The 16,939-nt window shown below is 46.4% G+C and overlaps 1 protein-coding gene across 8 annotated transcripts in view; it reads left to right on the forward strand.

Annotated features, from left to right (window-relative positions):
- PPP3CB (protein phosphatase 3 catalytic subunit beta) overlaps positions 1-16,939 on the forward strand; it is an 818,129-nt gene that overhangs the window by 716,934 nt on the left and 84,256 nt on the right. The gene's annotated exons all lie outside the window — the stretch shown is intronic.

A 16,939-nucleotide genomic window follows, 5' to 3' on the forward strand; every position in this document is an offset into this window, starting at 1 on the left:
TTTCAGTCCCAGTCTCAGAGTATAATTTAAACATGCTTCAGTTTGGCACTGGAAAATGTTTACCCTTTTTGGGTGTAGAACCAAACTGGATGGAAATAAAATCCGCACTGCATACGTTTCATTTCCCTCAAACAATGCATACCTACGTAAAATAATCTGTGGGTTAATTTTGGGTTTCAGCATAGTAACCAGTCATTGGTAATCATAGTCCATCCCTCGGCAATCATAATTAATCGCTCGGACGAAGGTGCGTGAATTAAACACTGTTCATTTTATTTAAAGCGACGCCTGCCTTACTGTCCATGTATTTATGACACGTTTAATTATCCTTTTCGATGCAGCATAGTAAGCAATACATAAACCTTTATGTACAGTTTAGAATCCCTAAATTGTTCTTATGAATAGTAGTTTATTTCATTTGTAGTTATAGCTGTTTTTAATGTTTGTCTTATTAGAAATAGCTGTCTGTCTGTATCCGTATGTTAAAATTAAACCACTTTCCGAGACACTGACGTCTGTCTTTTGTTGTTAAAGTAGCTACCACCCAGCTTGTGAGGTGTGCCCAGTTTGTTTTAGCACTTTGTCTGTGCGATGGATGTTTAAATGAGCAGCAGTTGTCAAGAAAATAGATCCAATAAAAAGTGCAGCTTTATTAGGCCATGGATATTGTATACGTGTGTGCAGATTTTTTTTTTTTTACATTGGTCTATTGAGCGATCGCCTATTACCAAAGCACCTCCGAATATTGAAGAGTCTCCCTCTCCATATTGTAAATTCCTAAATACATTTGATGTTAATAATTTCCAATGTGAGCTCAGTTTAAAGCCTTGCCAGTAGCGAATGTGTGTGATGCAAAAAACAAACCATTACAAATGTATATAATCCTATGATGTGATTGCCGTTACAATTGTTAATTTGAATTGAACACATGTATTTTAAAGAAGGGCGCTTTTTGCACAGGTCGAGAGCAAACCACTAATTTTGCTGTGCGGGTGACTATATGAATCAGTATTTTAGTTATTTTGCTTATGCACAATATTTTAAAGTAAGTTGGAGTTCGTTATCTCCCTGAAAACGGGCAGTTTATTTTCTTATTACTCTACGCTCTGACGTCAAAACACAACTGGAATAACAAAGAACAAACATGGGCAAAGCTAATAGATCTTGGCCTTGCATGTATTGGTTTTAACAGTGATTTTTGTTTATGGTAAATGGGCACCAAAAATTTGCCCATGTTTGTGGTAGCCAAATTTGAATGGAATTTGTACAAAGAACATAAAATGTATTCTAAGATGGCATTCACAGATGCATTCACATCGTGGATGTACGTGTAACGTCGCTGATCGGTGATGTAACCGATCAGTCGACTGTCTGCCTTAAACGTGGTTACCCAGTTGGGTGTTCCCCGGATGTGGAGGCGGGTTCCCCCCTCCTTGAATATGTCCTGTTGGTTTGCCCCGAGGCCTCGGCCCCGGGGCTATAACCAAAGATGGGCGTGGTCGGGGGAGGCACTGCAGCAGCACACCGCGGTCCGATAGCACTACGACGGACCGCGAGTGAATGGGGCCGGGCCGCTGCCGACCACGCGGCAACTGTTAAAGAAAAACAAACGTGTCTGGTGTATGATTTAACGCAGCGCGTGCAGCGCTAAAGTGTCGGGAACCGGCGGTGGTTCTCCCACATCACACTGGCGACGAGGGGGGCGGCCCCACGTGCCAGAACTGCCCCGCAGCGGCCGCATTTCGCGGTGCTCGTGCGTCAGGGGCAGTTTTGGGGGGGCAATTCACATAGCAGAGCGGCGGCCGCACTCCAGGCAGTGCTCGTGCCGTCTATGTGACTCCCTGCCCTGGCTGACGACCAGGCCCGGAAAAAAAAACTAAAAAAAAAAAAGAACTGAGAGAATTCCAACCACTGAAGCAGGATCCTGACTCCCAACAACAGGATCCCATCCACACTGCTGCACAGGAAGAAGAATTAATGTGAGTACAAGAGACCCCTACTCCCTGCACGCAGTGCAAAAAAAAAAAACTTCCAAGAAGAGCGGGGGGAAAACAATGCCTGTTTTTTTGAATGTTGAAACAACACCCAGGCCACCCAGCAACCATGTCTGCCATACCCCCAGTAGAGCCCTTCATTGTCAAAGGGGCGCCCTCTGCTCAGGCCCCGAGATGGAAAGAGTGGGTAGAAAGAGTGTTACTTTTCTTCGAAGCCACCAAAGTAGCAAATGACCAGAACCGTGCCATGCTAATCCATATAGGAGGAAGGGACATATACAAAATATCGAAGAACCTTGTAGAAGACGCCCCAAAAACACACACAACGCTCATAGCTGCATTGAACAGGCACTTCGAGCCCATGGTCAACACCGACTATGAGAGGTTCATATTCAGACAGGCCAGACAACAGACAGACGAATCATTGGATGCATTCCATATGAGGCTGAGAGAGTTAGCCAGCACCTGCCGTTTCAATGATGAGACGGAAGAAGTGAGGGGACAACTCATCCAGGAATGCGCTTCCCTAAAGCTCAGGGAACGCATTCTAGAGGAATCGGGAAAGCCGTTGCCGGACATCCTGCAATTGGGGCGCACAAAAGAACTATCACGGGCCCGCGCTTCCCACATGGAGGCTGCTCTACAGCGACCCATAAAGGAAGAGACAGCCAATACGATCACGACACCCACGGGCAGATTTAAACAACGGCCGAACAAAACACCGACCAGGCAATGTGGGTATTGCGGGGGAGTCCCACACAAATCCTTGGAGTGCCCAGCGAGAGGCAAGATATGCTCTGGCTGTGGTAAGACAAACCACTTCGCGAAAGTCTGCAGGTCTAGAAAAGCTAGAACAGGGAATGCGTCCGTCAATGCCGCAGTCGAAAGTACGACGTCCAGCAAGTCAGAGCCTGGAAGTGACATGGACGACGATGAGGCCATGATCCATGTAGTTCATGCCCTCTTCACAGTCAAACATACTCACTCTCGTCAGGCCAAACTGCCATGGTGTCAGATTCAAATGGGCACCCACGAGACAATCGCAGTAGTGGATACAGGGGCGTCCATCAACCTCTTAGCAGCGGAAGAACATTGCCGGATGATACCGAGCCCAACACTAACAAAAGCGAATATAAGAGTTTACGCCTACAGACAGAACACTCCACTGGCCCTGAAGGGCATGTTCCGAACCACCCTCACTCAAGGGTCCCGGTCCATCCCAGCAAAAGTCTATGTGACAGAAGAGGGACAAGGAATGCTACTGGGCTGCAAGGCTGCTGAGGCATTGGAGATAGTCACGTTTGCACTTAGCATCCATCACGAATCTGTAATAGACCTACTGGCGAAGTACTCAGGAATCTTCAAAGGGATTGGCTGCCTCCGGGACTGTGAAATCAAACTCCACATCGACGAGACGGTACAACCAGTAGCCCTCCGACACCGACGAGTCGCTTTTCACCTTCGACCACAGGTGGAAAAGGAACTGGACCATCTTGAAAAGGCTGGCATCATTGAAAAGGTGTCAGGACCCACTCCGTGGGTCTCACCCATTGTGGTAGCCCGCAAACCCAAGCAACCGGGGGAGGTATGCATATGTGTGGACATGCGCCTCCCCAATGCTGCCATCAAACGAGAGAGACATCTGACCCCCACCATTGATGATATCCTCGGGGAGCTCAGCAACTCCCAATGGTTTTCAAAACTTGACCTCCGGTCAGGATACCACCAACTAGTATTAGCGAAAGACTCCAGGTATATCACAACCTTCTCTACGCACGTCGGGCAAAGGAGGTACAAACGGCTCAACTTTGGGATATCTAGTGCTGCAGAAGTATTCCAAAACATCATCCAGGAACTGCTGGCCGACCTGCCCGGAACCATCAACGTCAGCGACGATATTCTCGTCCACGCCCCCACCATTGCGGAACATCACTCTCGCCTCCAGAGTGTCTTGCAGCGCATTCATGAATCTGGACTCACTCTGCACCGCCGTAAATGTGAATTCCTCAAGGATAAGATACAGTTCTTTGGCTACACTTTCTCGGCAGATGGTGTTGCTCCATATCCAGCCAAGGTGGAGGACATCAAGAACGCGTCACCTCCTACGAGTGCCACTGAAGTCCGGAGCTTCCTCGGCATGGTCAATTATTGTGGCCGGTTCATTAAAGACCTGTCCAACATCTCCCAACCCCTGCGGAGGTTGACGAAAGCTGCGGAACCCTGGAAGTGGGAAGCCGAAGAACAAACAGCCTTTGAGACTATTAAGGACGCCCTGTCCAGCGATACCACCCTAAGGTATTTCGACCCGAAGAGGAACACGAAGATTGCCGTTGACGCAGGACCAAAGGGGCTAGGTGCTGTGCTACTCCAGGAGCAAATGGAAGGAATGTGGTCCCCGGTCGCATATGCCAGGCCGGTTGCTTACCGAGACGGAACAGCGCTACTCTCAAATAGAGAAGGAGGCCATCGCTGTACACTGGGGCTGCAAACACTATCATATCTACGTCTACGGCCGTCCGTTCAGTGTAACCACCGACCACAAGCCGTTGCTTCCCCTTTTTAATGGTACCGCCTCTAAACCTCCACCGAGGATAGAAAAGTGGATGTTGCAGCTGCAGGACTACCATTGTCAACTGGAGTATCGTCCAGGGTCCGAGAACCCGGCAGACTACCTGTCCAGGCATCCCCGAGCAGCGTCAGATGTCGAGGTAGACGAGGCCCGAGAGACTGAAGAATATGTGAGGTACGTCACGGATCGGTCCCGACCACAGCCTATGTCAATAGATGAAATTGTGCAGGCCACCCAAGATGACGAATGTCTACAAAGGGTCATCGCAGCCATGAGAGACAACCAGTGGCATGTGCTGAAGAAGCAATTGCCAGTGCTAACTCGGGAGTCCCAGCGCATAATCAGGAATCTGCATAGCGTAAGGAATGAACTCCTCACCATCCGGGCTGTCAAGCTAGCACACAACGGCCATCAGGGTATGGTCAAAATCAAAGGGCGATTGCGATCCAAAGTGTGGTTTCCCCTCATGGACGAACAGGTTGAAGCGATGGTGCGATTGTGCGTGTGGTGTCAGGCCACTGGAAAGCCGACCCGACCCGCCCCGCCCCTATTGAGACTGAACCTTCCCCAGCAGGGCCTTGGGTGTCTGCCAGCCTCGATTTCGGGAGTCTGCCTGATGGTCGCCACACCATGGTCCTGATAGATGATTTCTCAAAATATCCGGAGGTGGAGATCATACCCGCCCTCACAGCGGACGTAGTGGTGTCGGTTTTGGAAAAATCCATGGCCACTCACGGTTTGATAGCGGAGATCAAGACCGACAATGGACCACCCTTCCAAAGCCGTGAACTGGCAGAGTATCTGAGCGTTACTGGCACCCATCATCGACGAATCACTCCCCGATGGCCTCAGGCTAATGGTGAGGTGGAGAGGTTCATGCGAACTCTCAACAAAGTGATCCGTATCACCGTTGCGGATGGTCAAGCTGTGGGTTATGCCATATTCTCTTTCCTGCACAATTACCGACAAACACCCCACCGAACCGGGCGCCGAGTCATATTGTGTTTGGAAGAGTGTCTCGGGACACCGTCCCTCATCACCAGTTGTGGGGCCCGCCAGCAATGGACAGTGGTCGTGCTCAGGAGAACAGGCGTGTAACCAATCAACAGGCCAGCCTGAGGCGGAGGAGTGCTCCGTCGGACCTCACTGCTGGAGATAAGGTGTTGTTGAAGCGCGCCTTGCCGGGAAGTAAGTTCCACACGCCTTTCGACACTGCCCCATGGACCGTCGTTCATCGAAAAGGGTCTGCTGTGGTGGCTCAGCGAGGAGGTGAGTCTGTCACACGCAATGTATCCTTTTTCAAAAAGTATTGTCCCAGGGACGAGAACCCCAGGGGTGATCTGCATTGCGATGTTGACGATGATTCACCGATGCTGCCGGGTGACGATAGTGGTTCTGATCTTTCACCTGACCTCCACCATATCGAACTACCATGCCAGGTGCATGTGGGCCCGCCGGACGACATGTCTGCTATGAACTCGACTCAGAGCCGGTCCGAGACGTCCAAGTACAATTTGCGTAACAATCCTTGCCCCTCCAGTCGTCTGCGTGACCATTATTGTGAGGTGTGAACATTTTTCCGTGTTTGTGTGTACCGTTAATTTGTTTATAAATTTTTGGAGGAATGTAATGTCGCTGATCGGAGATGTAACCGATCAGTCGACTGTCTGCCTTAAACGGGGTTACCCAGTTGGGTGTTCCCCGGATGTGGAGGCGGGTTCCCCCCTCCTTGAATATGTCCTGTTGGTTTGCCCCGAGGCCTCGGCCCCGGGGCTGTAAATAAAGATGGGCGTGGGTGGGGGGGGGCACTGCAGCAGCACACCGCGGTCCGCCAGCACTACGATGGACCACGAGTGAATGGGGCCAGGCCGCTGCCGACCACGCGGCAACTGTTAAAGAAAAACAAACGCGTCTGGTGTATGATTTAACGCAGCGCGTGCAGCGCTAAAGTGTTTGGAACCGGCGGTGGTTCTCCGACATCACAGTACGTACAGCAGTGGCGCACATCTTTGAAAGCATTTTTTTTTCTAATACCATAAAAAAATGTCCGCTGTGGTTGCCTGAGCTTCCACAGTGATAATCTTTGAATTGAATTGGGGAAATGATAGGTATTGGAAGCTGCTCGCAGCGCATGCGCGCTCGAGGGCACACATCTCGATTTGATTTTTGACATGGATTAATTTGTGAATAAAAATGTGCCGGTGCATTTTAAAAAGCGCCCGACTACCCAGAGGTAGTGAAATAATGAAATATGTTTTCTTTCTTGCTACCATCTGCTAGTAGGGCCTTTTATCTCTACCCATCAAGAACGTGCATATTTAAGAAGGCGTGCCAGTGGCTCTGCTAAGTACCTGTGGTCCATTTTTCAACAGTTGCAGGAGAAGCAAACACCGTCCCTGGCTGCACTTTCTTCATGGTCTTAGGTGCGTCATGTGGCAGTTCACTCACTCTCACCGTTGGCAAGGGAAATTGCTAAATGGTCAGTATGGCTGTTTCAGGCATCCATACGTTTGCTCGCAACATTCTTGGTGGTTGAATCAGCTACACTCAGCCCAAGACTCTTGCATAATGCTGTGGCCTTCGGGTGAGCCACGCTTGGCCACATAGAGGCTAAATTGTCAATTTCCTTCATTCAGCCAGTTCCTGCTTTCAGTCCACTACATCAGTCAGGACTGGTTGCCAATGTAAAGCAGATCGGATGGGGAAGAGTGAGCAATAGATGGAAGCAGAGGCAAGAGCAGAAGGTGACTCTGAGACCAGGCATTTATGGCGTGAGAAGGCAACATTCCTCTGACCTTAAGTCATTTGGCCCAATTCACAAAGCCATTAGCAAGTGTACGTTCATTGTGCAGTCATGAATGCATATAGCCATAGGTACAGTTACTTGAGGACGCTTTAATATTGCACATGGTTAAATCCTATTCCAGGGTCGGGTAGTGGACCTTCCAGTGAGACTAAATGGCCTGTAAGGTTTAGGACACCTACAGATTTTGAAACACCACTTGTTTCGGTCTCATTCCGACTCTGACAATAGTGGGAGATTTGCTCCAGACATAAAGGCAGAATTTTTGTTTTGTTAGTGGAATAGTTTTAACTCCTCCTAAATTACTGGGGCGAGGAGAAGGTGTTTGGCCACGGCAACACGTACATTTACTTTTGAATATAAAAGGGGGGGCGGTTGAGTGGCAGATATATGAAGGCCTTTATCAGTCTACTATTGTACACTATACACAGGTTCAAATGCAGAAAGTCCTTTACTTAACTGCAAGAGGCAGTTCACCCATCCGAGCATGTAAACCAGGCGGCATTAGATATCTAATTATTTTTGTGAATCAGCCCCACTGTTTTGTGCGCTCCAACCTGCTCCCCTATTCTTGAGAGCACACAACTGTGCCAGCTCTTTCCTTAGGGTGTTAGATAGGGTTCTGACACTGTATATGGCAGACCTGTAATGACCATGCAACTGTTATTCCTAGACGGAGAGAAGCCAAGAGCCCACCTAAAATAATTAATAATTAAAAAGCTCTCACACTGATAAAGGATAGCACTAGTGACCTTAGGGTTTTGTGATCTCGTAATGTTGCTCATCCTGATTCCTCGTACCTCTGTAGGGCAACAGAACTCCTGTATGCCTTGCACTGTCCTTAAATGTATAGGTGAGAGTACGTAATCCCAACTACAACATCATAATCACTGACATATTTTGTTATATTTTAACAACAGATAAACATTTACATCATTAAAGTTCTGAGGCCAGCGCATTAGTAATATGTCGCTTGTGCTCCCACATCACAACACATATACTATGCCTATTTTTTACTTTCTTCTGACAGGGATTCGTAGGCTACATATATATTACAAAAATCAGTGGCTACACAGGAGCCATGCTTGTAACTGCATGGAACCTCCCGTGTTTGTTTCTGCATGTGTTTGTTTCTTTGTGCTTTCTTGTCTGTTGTGTGTAGTTCGCATTTGTTGTAACTGTATCGTGTATAAGTCATAGGCTCGACTACATAAGCAAAGGATAGCTAAGGACACTTCTGTCTCTTAATACAGACAGTTTCTACATTACAGGTTGTATTTTGTATGTATAAATACATTCTTTTTAGCTGTGTGTTTCAGGTATGATTTGTACAATTAGACCGCTGTTAAGCCCTTGATATAGAAAAAAAAGAACTCTTAAGTGTTATTAGAAGAAATGCATATTTTAAAGTTGTACTCGTGGTTAATGTTTTGGACAAAATGACGCTTGCGCTTTTATGGCAAATATTGCCTACAATATACGAGGAGGGGCATCGGGTACTTACACAGTTAGTTGATTTGGAATTAGATAAAAGGCAGAGGTATGCAGGCGTTTTGGCCCAGGAATGTAACCTTTATCTTTTAAATGGTAATTCATAATTTCTTATTTTCATTGGCTACTCCCCGGAACTGGTAGAAGTGCGTTTGAACGGAGCGCTGTTTGAAACTTGCATTTCTTGTAATAGCAGCGTTACCTATATTATTACATGTCTGATTGATGGTAACACGCCAATTTCAAAACAGGATTCTCCTGCTATCACACTGATTAATCACTTGGAAGCAGCTGGCACTAATTTAAAACAAGCATTTACAGTGCAATGGGTCTCGCGTTTGCTCGAGTTAGAGCTATTAGTGTTGTAAATTCCTAACTGGACTTTTCTTGCCACATAAATTGAAAATGATAAGTAAAACAGTTGACATAAGCAAGCTGATTCAAAGCACCACGGCCACCATGAGCGCAAATGGAGAGACACAAAAGGAAAAAGAAGTTTGCTTGCAATCAAACGCATCGGCAAACCTGCAATTATCCATGTAACAGGGTCAATGGCCAAGGCAGCAACAAAACTGCCCAAGGAAGGACAAACGTAAAGCATTTACCAATAATAACAAAGGATTTTTGAAAGGCAAACCCATGAACGAGTGATAGTGATGGGTGTGAGGTGGGCATAGTTAAAAGCCCACAGATAGATTACAACAGCCCAGAGCGCTTGCACGTGCGACCTAAAAACTGATGCAGCTAGTCAAGCATAGTGAAAGAATTATTTTTGTACTGCTGAAATCAAATTTGTTTATTTCTAGCTTAGTTGCTCCATCCGCTTTCAGGACCATGTTCCTGGTCCTCTACTTTCATTTACCAAATCAATGCGTGCTAGGGGTTGCAATCTAGTTGCTAGCCGTTATTTATAAAGCGAAAAACCAGGTTGGTTACATAGGCCCTTATTACAAGTAAAGGCCTAAATTCTGAATTGATTGGGTTACAAGGTGTGTGTTCATTATTACACTCTCCCGGTTTTCTTTTAATACGTTTCAGCAGGCCAAACCTGCTGAAATTTATCGGGCCTAGACAAAAGCAAAACCAGCCTGATTCGGTGTGTTAAAAAACAATCTTGCGTGTTACGCCTCAGTTTTATGACACGTGGTAAATATCTCAGCCTGGGATAATGGTAGTTAGTATTGAAGAAATTAAGTCTACGTGTCTTCAGTCTACCATTCTTAGCTGAACACCAGGACCCAGTGCCTCACTCTGTTTCACTCATTTCTTTTATCTCTCCTACTCTATCCTGGTTTCTTGTGCAGCCCATTTTCATACTTTGCTTGCTCGTTGCCAACCAGATGCCTAAGGTTAGGTGCAAATGAATGATCTGTTTTGTAGAAGAACATCCCATTAATAAGGTTCCTTTCCTCAATCTTTCTCTCTTTTTCCTTCCTTTCTACTCACCTGTCATATCTTTTCTGTTGGCCTAAGAGCATTCTAAAGTGCTATAGATGCAACCCAGCATAACATGTCTGTCAGTATGGGTGACTGCTTGTCATGTTTTGAGCCTGAGCTGACTCTGCACCTCACCGAGTTTCTGAGGGCCAGAATGTCCTCTGACTGGAGCCTGAGTCCTATTCCCATGGGTTAGGACTTGGGGAAGATTGGGAGGGGGCACTGGACCCTGAAGAATACCAGCTCTACCCTCATCATGGACTGGTGGGGGGAATTGGCAGACCCCACTGCATTGGACAGGTCCCCACATACTGGCATGGTCTCTCCTCAAACATGGCTACGGAGAAGGGAGCCTCTTTTGCAATGATGATGAGAAGAACAGCCAAGGTCCTGGACCTAGGCCTGCCCTCAGTGGCAGTCAAGACTAAGGTCTTGGCAGAGGTGTTTCAGCCAGGAGTTTTCCCCTCAGAACTGCTTCTCCCAGTTAGTGAAGCCCTTACAGATGTCCTCCTTTGAACCTGGTCCAAGCCCTGCACAGGGGCTCCTGTGAACAGAACAATTGCCCGCCACCATCCCCCACCCCAGGGGACCCCAAGTCTTTTGGGCTGTTACCCCCATGCACTGTGGGATTTGGTGGTGCAGTTGTTTCCCATGGTCCCTTGGCTGAGGCCCTGGCCTTACTCTCCCAAGCTATGGCAGATGGGAGGGATGCATCCAAGTTCACGATCAGATGTGGACTGGATATGACTGACTCACTAGGCAGAGTGGTTTCTTTGTCTGTGGCACTACAGCGCCACACATGGTTGAGAATCACTGGTTTTTCAGGGGATGCCCAAGCCTCGCTTAAGGACATGCCCTTTAATGGCTCCCATCTCTTCAGAGATAAGGTGGGCTCAGTGGCTCAGGATAGCAGAGCTACTGCCATATCCGTGGACCTCGCCATGGCTGCCTGCCAACTCCAGTCTTCCTTCCTTTCTTTTCCTGGCCACAAAAGGGGCCTCCGGCATTGTCTTTACCCCTTTAGCCACAAAAGCGCAGAAACTCTTTCCTAGCCTCTGCATGGCCTAGGGCGCAGTACCCCAAAGCCTCGGGGTTAGGCAGCCAGAGGTTGGACCAGTCCACCCTCCACAGCAGGCACAGCCTCCGGACCCCTTTAGTTCGCCCTCCAACCATCATAGGCACCGAGTGGGAAGTAGGGTACACCAACACCTACAGGACTGGATGTTGAAAACGTCAGACCACTGGGTTATCCAACTTGTCCGAAGGTGCTACTCCCTCCCCCTCGTGTCTACCTCTCCACCCGAGCCATAGAGAGGGTGCTGACGGCAGAAGTACGTCATAGTTGTTATTCCTGCTACTTTCTGGTGCCCAAAAAGGACAGAGTCTTTCATCCTATCCTAGACCTGTGCCTTCTCAATTTCTTTCTCAAAAAGGAGACAATCAGAATGCTCGCACTGACTCAAGTCCTGTCTGCCCTGGGCCCAGGAGACTGGGTGGTAGCCTTGGACTTGCAGGACGGATACCTCTACATTCCCGTTGTGCCTGCTCCTGACATTACCAGTGGTTATGGTGGGCCACGATCACTTTGAGTTCGTCATGCTCTCTTTTAACCTTACCAACACCCTTCAGGTGTTCACCAAGGTGACAACTGTGGTTGCAGCTTATCTGTGGAGATCAGGGGTACCAGTTATCCCCTATCTCAACAACTGGCAGTTGAAGGCAGGCTCGCCCCAGGCGATTGTGTCTCACCTCCAGACTATGGGAGACCTCCTGCACTTGCTGGAGTTCACTATCAGTGTGCTGAAGACACACCTGACTCCCTCTCAGATGCTCCCTTTCACCAGAGATATTCTGGACTAGGTGCAATTTCAGGCTTATTTTCCAAAACGACGACTCCAGGATATTGAGGCAATGATACAAGTGTTTCAGCCTCCATCCTGGGTTTCAGTGTGACTGACACTGAGGCTGCTGGGCCTCATGGTCTCATGCATCTTGCTTGTGACACATGACCGATGGATTATACGGGCTGTGTGGTGGGACCTGAAGTTCCAGTGGGCACAGCTTCAGGGGAATCTCTCTGACGTGGTTAAGATTTCAGAGGGTACTGTACAAGATTTACAGTGATGGTTAACGAACCACAATTGGTTAAGCGGCCTACCCTTCTTCCATCCCCAGGCAGAACTGACTGTTGTAACAGATGTGTCACTCCTTGGAGGGGGCAGCCATCAAGGAGAGGTGGAAATCAGAGGCCTATGGGCTCCAGCAGAATCCAGACTCCATATTACCCTACTGCAGCTCCCGGCGATTTGGCTGGCATTGAAAGCCTTCTTACCCTTCATCAAGGGAAGGATAGTCCAGGTGTTCACGGACAACACCACTGCCATGTGGTACTGCAACAAACAGGGTGGGGTGGGGTTTTGGACCATTTGTCAAGAGGACATGGCTGGAACATTAAGGCATATCCCTGGTGGTTCAGCACCTGGTGGGCTTTCTGATCACCAGGGCAGATAAACTCAGCAAAAGATACCTAGCGGATCACAAATGGCGTTTCCATTAGGAGGTAGTGCAAGGTCTCCTTTAGCAGTGAGGAGACCCTTGGGTAGATCTGTTTGCCACCACTGAGAACGCATAATGTCAGCAGTTTTGCTTGCTGGAGTTTCCAAGGCGGCTCTCACTCTGAGGCACTTTTCATCTTGAGTGGATCTCAGGCGTCCTGTACTTGTTTACGCCCATACCAATCCTGCCCAGACTTCTCAAGAAGATCAGGTTTGTGTGAGCGTGCGTGTGTGTGAGTGAGATGGATGGATGAGTGACAGTGAGTGGGTAATAGTGAGTGAGAAAGACTGCAAGTGAGTGTGATGGTGTGCGAATGAGTGAGTGTGACTGAGTGAGAATGAGTTAAAGTAAAAGCGAGTAAAAATGTGAGTGTAAGTATAAAAGTAAATGTATGAGAGGTAAAATTAATGTAATCGAGTGAGAGAATAGTCAATGAAGAGGAGGGTGGGTTTTCGGAATGTAAGTGAGTAAGAATGTGGTCTTATACTTGAAAGTGTGCTATGGACCCTGAGGTACCCATAGCAAATTGCTGACACTAGCATGCTGGAGGCAGGTCTTCACATAACAGACTCCTGTGATCAAATACTGACACTGGTGTACTAGAGTTAATACTTAAGATTTGGGGCTATTTTGGCAAATTGCTGGTGCTGACCTAATGGAAGTAAGTCTTGGCATAACGTCCACCCTTGGAAGAATGTTGGTGCTGGCATAATAGAGGAAACTCTTGGCATATGGGCAGCCAAAACAAAATGTTTGTGCTGACACACTGGAGGGGTGATCTCCGGCATAAGGGAGGACAACTGTGACATATGATGGTGGAGAGGGACCACTGTGACAAAATGCTGGCACTGACATTAAATAGGTCGTTTTTGATAGGTTCACCTACTGTATTGAGACCAATGGCAATATTCTGACAATGGCATATTGTATGTCAGTTTTGGCAAAAGGGGCACCATTGGCAAAATGCTGATCCTGATACCTTCAAAGTAATCTTTGACATATAGAGGCACCCAAAGCACAATTTGAATAAGTGAGCGTCTGTTCCGTTGGTTTAGCACACCATAACACGGTTTGAATATTTAATAAGTGCTCTTTCAGAGTTTGTGGCTTCCTTTTTAGTAGATATATGTGAAAATGATTCTTTACACTATTCGACTCAATTATTTTAAATAAATGATAATTGGGAGGCCTTGCCACCCACCCAAACCCCATCCAAGAAGTCAGGCTCACACCCCTGTCCTCGCACTCCCTCGAAGACGTCAGGGTCGGGCTTGTTTTCTTCGCTCAATCTGTGCTACTCGGGACAAGTATTACACCTGCCATTTTAAAAGATCACCATCTGCCACTGTCAGTTAGTGATTTATCTTAATTTCTTATGCAAGAATATTGACACTAGGCACTAAGATACTCACATTCTGCCAAAAATCATCAAGCGCAAAGCAGGTGAGGAACATATGCATATTGCCGTGTGAATCGCATTTGGGACAGCGAATGTCTCTGCTTTGCTTGAACACTTCACTGGTGTCTAATATATTCTGTTGAGCATAAATACATAATCCTTCTTTGTGTAGGCGGCCTGACAATTTTTAAAGCATAGCACAGATATTTGAAATTTATCTTGGTACTTAAGCGTTGGTAAGTGTGAGGCCAAACTCTCTTCACAGGACACACATTCTCCTGTTTCCATAAGAAAGATAGTTCAATAATCTTGCTATTTTTTTCAGAAGTTGGCTGTCTGAGTTTAGCTTCAAATATATCCTTTATGACTCCAGTTGGACCTGAGATGCCCATGAGTTCATCTGGAGATGTTTAAACGAAGAAAGACCATTAGTTTTATTAGCCCTCAGACAGCAAATCTCCACAGGTTTGAATCATGACTACCGCACGAGAATTGATAAGCAGTCTGTTAAACATTCTCTAGACCCTGGTGTTTCCATATGGTCTGCCACCTCCCATGATATGGTATTACATTCACTTTTCTCATCTCATACAATGTTTTAGCAGCACTACGCAAAACTTTTACACTGCCATTATTAAAGAACTTAGGCACCAAAAATTGTTAAAAGAAAGTTTTCTTTCAAACAAGGTTTTACCATAGTCCTAAGGAGCAGATCGTATTTAGAATCACCTGGTACTGTCGATAATGATCTAACATTATTTAACTGTAAAGCTAAGTGATAGAACTGGAAATCTGGCAGTGCCAATGCACCTTTATTTTAAGAGTACCAACGTTTTTTCCACGATAGACTTCCCCCTGATAAGCCCTCACAAAGCTTAGTGCACGTTGCTTGGATTTTAGTAATCAGTGTAGTACCAATCCCCAGTAGGACAAATAAAACAAGAAGTTATATTTAGGTACGATCAACATTTTAAAAATATTTATTCTACTGATCATGATTAGGGAAGATTGTTCCATTTATTTAACATAGCCGCTTCTTCCCTATTGATTTTTATTAACGTTATTAGATAGACAAATATATATTAATGCGTGATTAATTAAAAGTATTGTAAAATACATTCTTTCTTACCTTCCCCCCAGTAGCTATTAGTAATAACAAACTTTCATTCGTTGATGATTCTCCCCACGCACATCTTCACTTCATCTCTGTAAACCAAATTATTTATATGGGGGAAAACACTGAAGTGCAAAGTGCAAGCAAGTTGTAAAGTGCATGTGGGCATTCAACTCCATGTGGTGACCACACTGAACTGAAAGCCTCAAGTCTGCCCTTTCAGCATTCTGGCAAGTGTATCGCTCTCCATGCTACCAATGGGGTTGTAGCAGTGCAATCCATGAAATAGTTATATTAGTTGGGAGATTTGCTCTTGTCTCATCCACCTCCAAGATTGAGTGAGGTTGCCAATAAAGACCCCTACTGGGAGTTAGATTCGTGCATTCTCTGCCAGAGAAGGTGTTTCCTGGAGGTTTTTAGTTTTTGGCAATACAACACATACTTTGCACAGAGCACCAGATCCTGTTTTGTCTGGTTAAATTACAGCCTGGTTTGAGCATGACTTGTGCAATCTGTTAAGGCAAACAGCTGGTGATAGCAGGTGCATCATTGTTTATCCACACAGAGCTGGTATTTTAAAGTAATGGCTCCATACGATATTGTTGGGCATTAGTTTACTCGCCACTATATCAGCAAGGTTCTGGTATTTTGACAGGCCAGGTGTTTGTTTGGCGTCTCAGACAGCATGTCATGTTTTTGATTTGTTGCCTTCCAAACATCTAGTTGTGCCTCTGAGCCACCCCTTTTGTCAAGAAAAACATCCAACATATCACGGAGCCTTCTTGGAGCTATTCACAAGGGATCTACACTCGCAGCTGCTGATGTCCTACAGCTCAGCAGAGAACGAAGCCAAGCATACCCCTTCCCCGGCCTTTGGAGCACATTGGTACATTTGTAATATGTTGTGTATCTTCAATGAGTACTGCCACTTGTAAGCAGGTGTCACTGGCTGCCACTAGTAAGGGACCTATAATTTGGCTATTTGGAGCAGTTTGCGCTTAGGCCCTCATAACTTTTTGTTCACATAAGCTACCCACGCCAAATTTGCGTCCTTTTTTTCCAACATCCTAGGGATTCTAGAGGTACCCAGACTTTGTGGGTTCCCCAGAAGGAGCCCAAGAAATTAGCCAAAAAACAGTGAAAATTTCGTTTTTTTTTTTTAAAAATGGGAAAAATGGGCTGCAGAAGAAGGCTTGTGGTTTTTCCCCTGAAAAGGGCATCAACAAAGGGTTTGCGGTGCTAAAATCACCAGCTTCCCAGCTTTCAGGAACAGGCAGACTTGAATCAGAAAACCCAATTTTTCCACACAATTTTGGCATTTTACTGGGACATACCCAATTTTTACGATTTTTTGTGCTTTCAGCCTCCTTCCAGTCAGTGACAGAAATGGGCATGAAACCAACGCTGGATCCCAGAAACCGCAACATTTCTGAAAAGTAGACAAAATTCTTAATTCAGCAAGGGGTAATTTGTGTAGATCCTACAAGGGTTTCCTACAGAAAATAACAACTGAAAAAGAAAAATATTGAAATTGAGGTGAAAAAAAAATCAATTTTTCTCTAAGTTTCACTCTGTA

The sequence above is a fragment of the Pleurodeles waltl genome, chromosome 6 (assembly GCF_031143425.1).
Source record: "Pleurodeles waltl isolate 20211129_DDA chromosome 6, aPleWal1.hap1.20221129, whole genome shotgun sequence".
NCBI classification, from domain to species: Eukaryota; Metazoa; Chordata; class Amphibia; order Caudata; family Salamandridae; genus Pleurodeles; species Pleurodeles waltl.